The sequence below is a fragment of the Propithecus coquereli genome, unplaced genomic scaffold (genome assembly GCF_000956105.1).
Source record: "Propithecus coquereli isolate 6110/MARCELLA unplaced genomic scaffold, Pcoq_1.0 Scaffold140, whole genome shotgun sequence".
Taxonomy (NCBI): Eukaryota; Metazoa; Chordata; class Mammalia; order Primates; family Indriidae; genus Propithecus; species Propithecus coquereli.
Window position 1 is genome coordinate 3990704 of NW_012138303.1, and position 12247 is coordinate 4002950.

Here is a 12247-nt window from a genome sequence, read left to right on the forward strand (position 1 = left end):
CGCTGCTCCTGCTCCATATGAGTCTGTGCCGGGACAGCGTCATCTACTTATCAGTAACTTTCTAACCTGACGCATGACTGTTTTTTAGTCTCTGTCTAAAATGACTTTCACACTTCGAATGTCAGGATCTTCAACAACCAAAGTGATAAGATTTTTCTTTCTTCCAACATGCCCTACAAAATGCTTTCTAATGGTTATTTGTCATCAGCGAGGAGCTTATCATTTTAGTGGTATGACCCTGTGGCTGCTATAGCAAATCACCAAACACTTGGTGGCTTAAAACAACAGAAACTTATTCTCTCACCATTCTGGAGGCCAGAAGTCCGATATCAGTATCACTGGACCAAAATCAAGGTGTGGACAGGGCTGCACTCCTTCGAGAGGCTCTAGGGGAGAGTCTGTTCCTTGCCCCTTCTCGCTTTTGGTGAAGGTTGGCATCCCAAGCTGTGATCTGAGTTTCAAAAAAGGCTGGAGCATAATCAGAGGGCACAGGGATAGTGGAAAGTGGATCTCCTGAGGCCAAGTCATGGGCAAACTGAGGTGTTGGACTTTATCCTGAGGCTGTGGAGAGCTGCTGGCTTGTGGCAGACAACTGAGCCGGTCAGAAATGTAGTTTAAGAATGTTAATCAGGCAGCGATGTAGAGATAAGTTCAACTTAGAAAGTTGTTGCACTGGGAAATATGAGCTTACGAGACAAAACGGGGCAAGATATATAAAATCAACACAAGTCAAACTGATAGACCCTGGCAAGGGATGGGACATGGGAGAAGAGAAAGAAGAAATTGTTCCTGATGAGTGTGCGGATTCCAGCCTGGTGGCCGCCTTTGCCTAGACGGGGGAGCGAGGGGGTGGAGGAGAAGCTAGTTTGGGGTTGAAGAGGATGAGCTCAGATTGGGACTTGCTTAGGTTTGAAGACTGGCACCAGACACCAGGTGTCACTATACTCCCAGTCTGAAAATTGCAAAGCAGCCACTGAGCTGCCAAAGGATCTTAAAAAGCTGTGGCGATTGCCATCTGGCCAGGCTTCTCTGGGGACATCCCCTCTCCTGTGGGGCTGGCACAGAAGCTCCATGTGCATTAGAGACTCAAGGTGTATTAGACAATGACATTAGACATCCCCCAGTGCTGATGGCTCTCCGGAAGCTCTATGCTCTGAAATCCCACCATTGAGAACTAGTCATTTGGGCCTTTAAGGATTTTGATCTTGGGGGAGTAAGGTCTTAAGCCAGGGATTACAAACTCATATGCCTGCAGGTAGTCACCAAGGATAATATTTTTTTTTTTTTTTTTTTTTTGACAAATTTTTTTTTTTTTTTTTTTTTTTTTGAGACAGAGTCTCACTCTGTTGCCTGGGCTAGAGTGCCGTGGTGTCAGCCTAGCTCACAGCAACCTCAAACTCCTGGGCTCGAGTGATCCTTCTGCCTCAGCCTCCCAAGTAGCTGGAATATAGGCACGTGCCACCGTGCCTGGCTAATTTCTTTCTAATTTTAGTAGAGGCGGGGTCTCCCTCTTGCTCAGGCTGGTTTCGAACTCCTGAGCTCAAACAATCCGCCCGCCTCAGCCTCCCAGAGTGCTAGAATTACAGGCGTGAGCCACCACGCCCGGCTCACCAAGGATAATATTATGGGGAGAGGTGAGGTCTGTGCAAAGTAGAGTGTGTGCCCTATCTAAAGACATTCAAAGTCACAAATTAAAAACAAGCAAATCGCTGTGCTGGCCTAACTAAATATTAATACATCTGCAGCCAATCACTTTGCAGCCCATGCCAAGCTACTCACTCAAAGAACATGTTGACAGATACTTAACAGCAAAGCCTTGAATGCTTAGGAGACATAGAGGGAAGGGAAGATATCAGAAGTAGGATAAACTAAGCCTTAGCCTATTTCTTCTGAAGACAGTTTGTTTCTCTCCCTGTTCATGTCCCAAATGCCCAAGGGTTAGGACACAGTGCTGGAGGGTCAGGGAAGCCACAGCCCTGCTCTGTCCCGGTGGAACCAGAGAAAATGGGAGTATATTATCTCTGTGGTCCCCAAACCCCAGGCCACAGCCCAGTACCAGTCGGTGGCCTATTAGGAAACAGGTCACATATCACCGCCTGAGCTCTGCACCACCTCCTCCACCCCACGACACCCCGTCCCCCAACCCTCGGTTCATGGAAAGAAAAATTGTCTTCCATGAAATTGGTCCCTGGTGCCAAAAAGGTTCGGGACCACTTGTATTATCTGACTCAGTGGTTCCCAAACTTCAGACATTTGTGAAGGTCCTCATCCTCATGATTTTTGCCATATCACCTGGACTGACTTTTGTTTAAATGGACCTTAAATCAATTCCCTTTTTTATGTAGACTCATCACAAGCAATAGCTATGAAATAAGTTTTGTGTGTGAGTTATGTTTTTCCTAACACACTTTAAAATGAAAAAACATGGCCATTGAAATGAAAAGTGAATATTTGGGTGCCACCTAAAATATTCTCAAGTACCCCCAGAAGCAGGCACATCACACACTGGGAAGCACTGGTTTAAGCCCCTCATTTCACAGATGAAAAAGCCAAAGGAGGCTGAATGTAGTGTGATGTTTGAAAGCACTGGTTCCGAATAAATAAGCACTGGGTTCCAGTCCGCACTCTGTGGCCTTGGTCTATTCACTTACACCGTATGAGTTTCTGTTTTCTCATCTGTAAAGTGGAGGACACTAGACCTGTCTCACATCAATGCTTGGAGAATTAGTGAGAGTGTCTGTAAAGCACTCCAGAAGGGATGCTGTTGTGAATCCTGCTATCCCTGCTTAGCTTGTCCCCATCCCAGAGTGAGCCAGTGGCAGGTCTGCAAGCATTTCTCCTGCCATCTTGGCCAGGACGCATGCTCCATGGGGAGTCATGAACCGCTTCAGACCGCACCAGCCAAATTCTCTTGGCATGTAAGCCCTGGGGCAGCCCTGCTGCTCCTCCCTCCTCTCCCACCCACCTTCAAGGTATAGGCTGCACAAGATAGCTATGCAATGATCCTGTCATAATTTTAAGGAAATGCAGGATACACAGGTGTTGAGCAATGTGTCATGAAAAGCATGAAACGTTACCGTTCTCACATTTCAAACATTCAATATTTTCTACAGCAACTGATGGCCTTAAAGCAACACACAACATAACTGTTTTCTATGTATAGCTACACTGAAGCCAACTGTGTTCCAGAATATACTAGAGAAGGACCAATGAATCAAGTTGCTTCGCTTTACCCAAGAATTCAGCATGTTAGGGCTGAAACGGACCATACTGAAAATCACTCAGTCCAACCAATTCTCTTGCCAAATAGACAACACTGAGGACCCATGTCTTTCCAGTAACTCCCTAAGTTCACACAGTTGGGGTGGCAGTTCTGGGACACCTCGCTGCCCACTTCTTCTGCAGTTGATTATTTTCTGTGGCTGTGCCACTCTGCATGTAAGTGGCTGGAGAACCTTAAGTATGGAATTCTAGAAAGAGAGAAGGCATGTGGGTAAGGGGCTGAAGTCATACTTTAAAAAGCTAAATGTTCCAGGATAGCAGGTGAGGAACAGCATGAGCATGGGATCAGACAGACCTGGGACCAAAGCTACCTTGCTACTTACTAGTTGTATATTTTTGTCCTTGAGCAAATTAGTCAAGCTCTCAGCATTCATTTTCTTACCTGAAGCCTGGGGACAACACACCTATGCTGCGGGATGGTTGTGAAGATAAAATGAGTTGCTTGTACAGGGCTATATAAAGTGTTTGTCTTAGTCCATTTTCTTTTGCTATAACAGATTACCAAAGACTGGATAGTTCATAAAGAAAAGAGGTTTATTTGGACAATTCTGGAGGCTCGGAAGTTCAAGAGCATGGCGTTGGCATCTGGTGAGGTCATTCCATGGTAGAAAGGCAGAAGGCAGAAGCGAGTTGAAGAGACAGAGAGGGCTGGAGCAAGAGAGCCAGAGAGGGCTCGCATTTATAACAGAGCCACTCCCAAGATAACAAATCCAATCTAGTCATAGGTACACTAATCCATTCATGAGGGCAGAGCCCTCATTAATCTATTAATCCATTCATGAAGGCAGAGGGATTAAGTTTCCAACACATGAATTTTAGGGGGACACATTCAACCCAAAGCAGTGCTCAAACTGTCGTTAACCCCAGGGGACACCAATCACATTGTAGGGTGCCCCTGGAGTTATGCAAAGGCAGTGTGGTTCTGGGCATACATTTCTCGGTCAATAAGAAGCAAAACTAAAACAGTGAAAGGCTCCCGTGAAGGAGGAGAGAACTTGAATAGCATGAAGTTGTTCAGGAGCGATACCTACCACCTTCAGGTAACAGAGCTCGAAATAGTTTTTCCTTGTGAGAAGGGAGGGAGGAAGAGAGAGTGAGAGGAAAGCAGGTGAAATCCGTGAGCTGACAGAAGGTTAAGAATGAGGGGGGCTCCCAAGATTAGTTGGAACAAGCTTGAGTTGGGTTTTCAAAAGGAAGAAAGCAATTTTTTAGAGGAAGGGGAAGAAAGAACGTCAGCAGGAGTTGGAACTCTGCGGCGGTGCCACCCTGTCTCGATTTTGCTGCTGCTATTTTAGGTGTCTCTGTGGATGGAGCATTGGCTCTCAGAGCACATAGCTGGGTTTCCTCCTGTCTGGAGTGAGGTGCCCCTCGGGTTTTTACTCAGGACTCAGCATCAGGCCAGGGACGCCTGTGCCATCCTCATTTCACTCCCTGCCTCACTTTGGGCAGTGCTGTCTGTCCTCCCAGGGAAGTCCCCCCACTCTCTGGGGTTCCAGGCAGCATCTTCCTGGCTACGCCCAGCTGCCCTGTCAACAAAAGCAGGGGCTGGCAGCTGGCTGCACAGCCCAGTCTCTGAGAACACCTCAGGAACTGCTTGAACTTTAGAAAGTTATCTGCTTAAAGTTTAGTCCCTGGAACAAAACAAACCAGAAAAAAAAAGGGGGGAAAACTCGTCTACCTGAATCACAATCACCAGATGGAAGGAAGGACAGAGAGTAAAAAGTGATAGTTTCCTTTTTCAGATAAGGAAACTGAGGCATAGAGAGAGTTCCTTCTAAGTTCACATGATGAGTCAGAAACAAGAATAATTAAAAGAGTGATTACTATTTTATTATTCACTCAACAAATATTTATGAATGTGGCAAGCAGTGGGTCAGACATTTTTACATATATCTGTAATCTCCACAACAAGCTGGTAATAGAAAACTAAGGAAAGAATAACTTGTCCAAGATCCCCCACCATATGAATGGCAGAATTAAGATTTGAACCCAGGTCTGTGGGTTCACCCCATAAAGGTGAGACTAGAATCACCTCTCTTGCTCCCAAGTAAATCTTCACATTTGTATCCGTGTCTGGGTTTCCTCTGGATGCTAATTCTAAGACTTACCCTTTACTAAGCCTTCTGTGATCTTTACAGTCCTCATTATTTTCAGCCTTAGAATTGGGGTTTGAGGGTTATTTCTTGAAAACATAAAGAGAGGGAGATGTGGTGAGTACATAGCAAGCAGAGGAGGATGTTCGTATGATCCCCATGTTAGGACAAAGAAATAGAGGCTCACAGAGGTAAATCGCCTTCCCCAAGGTCAACAGAAAGTATAATGAAGCCAGGATTCTACAGCCAGTTCGTCTGACTGTCTAACCCTAAATCCCAGGCTCCCCCATGCTCCAGGCTACCTGACAAAGCTAAAATAAATGACATTCGTGTACCCCATAGAATGGAGGGGTATATGAATGTCATTTAATTTTATATCCAAATGTATAGATGAGCAAATGTAAGAATTAAACATCTTCAGTGGCTAATCTACCAAGTGAAATACCTACCCCAGGCTGAGAGCTGCATGTGTGCACACCAGGTTAGGTTTATCATCTGGTCTGTTGGTGAGACATCACATCTGGGCTAGATTCAAGCTGAAGGAGGAAAAGATATCACCTGGAGATACAGACACACAGAAGAATTGCTTTTGACATCTCTAGATACTAATTTAGGTTGTCTCTTATGGGGAGATATTTTTCTTTTCCATAAGATGATTGATTTATGTTAAATAAGTACCTCTTTGGAAATAGAGGGAGACAAAGAGCAAGCCAGCCATGGGACAGAACAGAGTGGATGCCCATTGATTTGTCTGGTCTAGCAGCCCCTCCCTGGAAGCTACCCCTCTTCCCAATTTGTTTCTACAAAGTGACCTGACCCCACAGCACACACACACACCGCTTAGGTGAATAGTTCAGGATTGGGCATCTGACCTGTATTAGACCAGAGTCCCTTCCCGGGGCATTTGGAATTGGGCCTGAGAATGAAAACGCCTCACTGCACACTCAAGTAGCTGGGAACTCAGCACCTGCAGTCTCCTGCGTGGATCAGGGAAGTCCCTGGTTCAGATCAGTCCTGATGGCCCCAGTGACAGTAGGGTGCTTAGGTCCTGTGAGACACTCCTGTACCCTTAAAGTCTCCTTTTCTCCCCAGCCCCTTTTCCCCCTTAATCTATGTAAAGTTGCTTGTTACTTACAAGCAGGAGTCCTGACTAACATCCTTCCCCTTCTCTCACCCCCATATCCAGAGAGTCACCAAGTCCTGCCGACTCTACCTCTTTGGTATATCTCATCCCCACCCACCCCCTTCACCTCCCTGCCACTACCTTCTTCAAACCTTCCCACCTTGTGCCTGGATTTCTACAACAGCCTCCAGACAGGTTTCCCTGATCCAGCCTTACCCTCCAGTCCACTCTCTGTGCTACTGCCAGGGCCGTCTACTAGAGCTCAAGTTTGATTATCTCACCCCCTCGCTTCCCACCGTGTTACTGTCTCCCTTTTGGCTTTAACTCCAAAACTCCCCAGCACACTACACAGGCCTCGTGTGCCTGGCCCTCCACACTAACCGCTTCCCCTTCTCCTCCCTCCGCTGTGACCCCTGTGCTCCACCTTTGCATTTCCCAGCAACCCGTTACAGTTTCCTAGTGTCCGGGCTTCTGCTTGGCACACTCCTCTCCAGCCTTTCCTTGGCCAGCTTCTGTTCATCCCTAATGATCAGGATAAACATGAGCCCTGAGGCTTCAGTTCTAGTCTAAGAGGGGGTAAAGCATGGGCCAGGCTTTCCCTCCCTCCACTTCAACCCCTCCCTGGAGTCATCCTATAAACGCGTCCTTTTGCCTTCCCAGTGTCTTCCACTGCTACTTCCCTAGCAAAACCTGCTCTTAGGAAGGGATCTGTTACCAGTTGTTTATTTCCTGGTGTAGATCTAGGGCAATGAGTTACTTCTTCCAGGAGTATTTGCATGTAAAGACCATCACTGAAGGCAGAACTTGTCGGAACCTATCCACACTATTAAAGGGCTGTTGGGAACATGTGAGAAGGCAGGCGAAGCACGTGAGTGCCCTGAAAAAGCACACCACGTGGAAAGCACACACCACATGTCGGAGCTGCCCTGAGTGTGACGGTCTCTTAGAACAAGAAGAGAGGAAGACAGAGAGATCCTGGTGTGTAGAAAGCAGCAGGCTGGGTGTGATGTGCCCGACCTGTCCCAGGACAGCGGTCAGTGGTTGCCAGACATGCCCTGCATGATTCTTGGGGGCTCCATTCACATGGATGATGGTATGTATGATGTGAATGGTATTTCCTGGAGTTGTGCCATATAGCAGCCCTGGAAAATTCCCCAGGAAGGCAAAGGGCCTCTGCCTCCCTGCCCCCTTCCAGCCACCAGTCATAGAGGGCACAGCAGCTTCCCTGGAGTCAGAGCAATGGACTGTGGCTCGGGTGAGCCATCCCACGAGGCCAAGTGGTCTACAAGCAGAGAAGTACGGTCACCGCTTTGCACTTCCCCCTGCAGCCTACTCTTCACCACCTGAGTAATTCGCAGAATCTGCAAATCTGACGGTGGCATTCGCCTATCTGCTGCCCCAAATCGTTGAGCATCTCTTCATTGCCTGTGAGACACACTCCCAGCTCCCTGGCGTGGCATACGAGGGCCTTGGTGATTTGGCCTCTGCTTGTCAGTCTCATTTCCTATCACTCCTTGCCTTGTATTTTACACTCAGCCTCTGCCCATGTCACAGTGCTCATGTCTTGCAACCCCAGCTCTGCGGTCCCTTGGCTTGGCATGCCCTTCTCGCCGCCTCCACACCTTCTTGCCCTGACCCCACCTCCCTGCTTCTGCTGCCCTTCTGGCACCATTGTCTTTACCTGGTCAACTCCTATTCCTCCCGTAAGGCTCTGCTTAGGTGTCCCTTCCTCCTGGGAGGTCCCCCAGAGCACCCTGACACCACTGTGCTTCCATAAACAGCTGGGCTGGGTGGCCATTACCTTGAGCACCCTGTCAGTATGCCTCCAAGCTGTTTGTCCTTGTCTGTTTATGTGTCTCTCTCAGGAGACTGCAAGACCATTGAATGAATTATTATCTTGAATTAATTCTTATCAGTTAACATCTTATTCATTTACGTTTCCCCTTAGTGTTTAACTCAGTACCTGGCATATAGATATTATACTGATACTTGCTGAATAAATGAATGAGTGATTAATCAATGTGAATAGGCCATGATCTCAAATGTTTCTAAAGCCCATCTCAATGCAAACAGTATCTTCAAATTCTAATTATGTACATATTACCTAAATAGCAATAAAAATATAAATAGCTAACATTTATGGAGCATTCACTATGTGCCAGGTCACATGAGAGAGTCTTTAGACATCTTAGTTAATCTTCACAACTTCTGAGATAGGTACTACTATTATTCCCATTTGAAGACCAGAGAAATGAAGCCACTTGCCCACGTTAATTGTGCTTGCCTGTGGTGCAACCAGGAACCAAACAGAAGCAGTCTGATAACTAGAGTCCATGCTCATACCCATGACGCATTATTACCTCCTTGTTCCAGAAAGGACTGACGTCCCTTAGGTCTTGATTGCGTCTCCTCCTTACGCCCTTTCTTCTCTCTCCCCAGGCGGCAAGTTGACCTCCTTACTGCCCACAACCTGGCCCACGGATCCCTGTGGAGGCAAGTTCTTCCTTGACATGCACCAGCTGCAGCGCTTGCCTCTTGGGCTGGGGAAGGTGAAGAGGTGAGCAGGGGTGGGGGGTGGGGGTAACGTCTGCAGCACACCTGCCTGCACAGCCTTGTCCAAGACCCCACCGCGAGGGCATCTGTGCAGAGATGCTTCAGAGGCAGGGCTCTGGCATGAGCACCCCAAGAACAGATCAAAGCAGAAGCTGGCTGTCGGTCTCTCTCCTGGAAATCAGAGCCACACACGGGAGTGGGAAGACATCAGAACGAAGCAAGCTCCAGCTCCAATGATGAGGGAAGGGATGAAAGGATGTTAGAGATAATACATTTCTGGGTATGTTGAAGCCATCTCAGGAGAGTGGCAGAAATAAGATCTTTTGTGAAATACTATATATAGAAAATGTAAGAATACAGAAATGGAAGCAATGTATTTTTACTCAGAATCTAGAGACCTAAACGACATGTCTTTATGGAAATATATGTTCTTGATAAACACATATTGATTTTACTTTAATTAGCTTAAAATATAAATTTTATTAATTAATCTAAATTTTATTAGGTAAAGCTTTGTTTAATAAAAAGAAATTACCACGGTTGGCATATTAAGAAATATAAATGTCCTTAAAACTAGGAAAATCCAGGGGAAAAAAATCCTTTTTCTTTGTCAAAATATCTTGAGGGGAAAAAATACTCTTCTGTACCCCTCCCTAGGATCACACATTTATAATCTTTACAATACGAGCTCCTAAATGCAAAGGTCTTGCCATCTTTACCTTTGTGTGTTCAGCAGGTCACAGAGTGCCTGGCTCATAATATACGTTCAATAAATGAGTTCAGCTGAATTAAAGGAGAGAGGGAACGTGGAAGATCAAAGGCAAACTACGAAGCTGAGAAAGCAGCAAAGCAGAGTGAACATGGGGAAAAAAGACCTCATTTTTGGCTGTGCTTTCCATCATCCCTTTCCCGCATTTTATGGCAGTTCCCTGGCACGACTCCCGCCCCGTAGCCAGCCAGGGAAGGGAGATGGCAGAATGATGTTGCTCGTGGGACTTTGCCCTGTGCTTTGGTTCTGCTGCTGTGGAGCAGGTGCATTTTCTAAATTACACACTCAGGTGGCAGGTCATTTCTAGCCACCCTAGCCCCACCTGGCAACTGAAGCCTAAATTTTCAACAGACATTTCAGAGCAAAACCAGCAGGCTCCCAGGTAAACTGGAAAACAGATACTCTTGCCAGAAGCAAACTTGGCAGGGGAGGGCTGGTGGATGCGGTAGTGAGCAACCCCCGGAATCCAGCAACCTGCTGGCCCACCGCAACCGGTGAGGTCCTGGGTCTCAGGTGGCTGAAGTGGCACACTTAGGGCTTTCTGAGACTCGGTTCTTTGAACATTTCCATAGTATGTCACTCTCTGAACCTGTTTCCTCGTTTGTAAGAGGGAATGATACCATCTCCTCGGGGTTTTTTTCAAACATCAAATGCTGCCTGGCACATGTAAGCTCTCAGTACAGAGTAGCTGACATACCTATTACCATCTTGGTGCCTCATTCACTTCTTTTGTTACACGGGGAGAGCGGTACCCATGCTGAGGATCTAGTGAAGTGGAATCTGTAGGCCCTTCACCCTTCGCAAAGGATGCAGGGAGTTTACAGTATGTCAGCTTGGATGTTCAAAAGCCAGCCAAGCTCATCTCAGGATCTTCAGATGAGGCTTCCAGACTGGCAGGTGGAAGGAATGCCATGGACAGTGCATCTTGATTTATGAAAGGCAGGTGACCAAAGTCTCTTGAGAAATGCTTGTAGACATGATGAAGACGTGTTCTGGGCACTAACACCTCTGACTGCCTGAATAGCGACACACCAGAAGGGTTAATATCAATAAGGAAACATTTTTCGTATTGTGGCTATAGGGCTCTAGAATCCGGCCCTATCTGAATGAACATGGCTTTTTAAAATTAATGATTTGGATTAAGATGGAAACTGTGCTTATTGAATTTGGAAATTGCCCAAAACTGGGACAAGAGCAAAACCAGCAAGATTTCAACACGATGAAAAAATGGGCCAAAACCATCACACTATTACAGTAAAAATGTAAAAGGCTGTACTCGGGTTAAAAAAAAAAAAAAGAAACATAGCTAGAAAGCACAGGATAGAGGAAACCAGCATAAAATTCATTTCAAAATAAAGAAAAAACTACATTAAAAAAAATAAATCAGTGTGAATCATTGGTGCAATGTGGCTGCCAAAAAAGCTAAGGCAATCTTGGGCTGTATTAATAGAAGAACAGTGCCCAGAAAAAAAGAAGAAATGGTTTCAATATGTTCTAACATCTACTCAAACTGGAGCCTTTCTAGCGAGAAAATAGCCAACATAATTAATGGAGGGTCTGGAAGGCCATGTGGTCTGAGAAACAGGTGAATAAAATGGAGATAAAAGATGAAGAAAGTGGGCATAGTTAGGTTGAGAAAGGGGAGATTTAGAAGGTACTTACTTTCTACCTTTAAGTGAAAGAAAAGCAAAGCTCTCTTGTGGGAAAGGTCTTAGACATTTTCTGTGTCCATAGGACTGACCGTTAAGAGGAGACCTTAAAAGCGGACTTTAAAAGTTCAGTAGGAGAAAAGACTATGGTCGTTAGATGGCTGCCACAGCTCCAGGGACTGTGTGTGTCTTTGACCACAGTAAAGACAAGCAGTGGGGGACGGTTGGCACCAGAAACCTCCTCTCTCTTTTAACAAAAAATAATTTGTTTATTTCATCAGGAAGCAAAGTATCTTTTTCAGAAACTCCCTGCAGACTTCTTTTATTCTATCGGCCAGACTGAATCATATGGCTACCCCTAGCCCTAAGGGAAACTGGGAAATTGAATGTCTGGCAAAGGGGTAGGTGAGACTTGCTAATCAATTCTGACTAAGTCAAAAAGCCAATATCCTAAGAATAATGCAGTGGAAAATGGAAAGAGCTTGGGTTTTTTTTTTTTTTTTTTTTTTTGAGACAGAGTCTCACTGTGTTGCCCGGGCTAGAGTGCCGTGGCGTCATCCTAGCTCACAGCAACCTCAAACTCCTGGGCTCAAGGGATCCTCTTGCCTCAGCCTCCCGAGTAGCTGGGACTACAGGCATACGCCACCATGCTTGGCTAATTTTTTCTATGTATTTTTAGTTGTCCAATTAATTTCTTTCTGTTTTTAGTAGAGACGGGGTCTCGCTCTTGCTCAGGCTGGTTTCGAACTCCTGAGCTCAAACAACCCGCCCGCCTCGG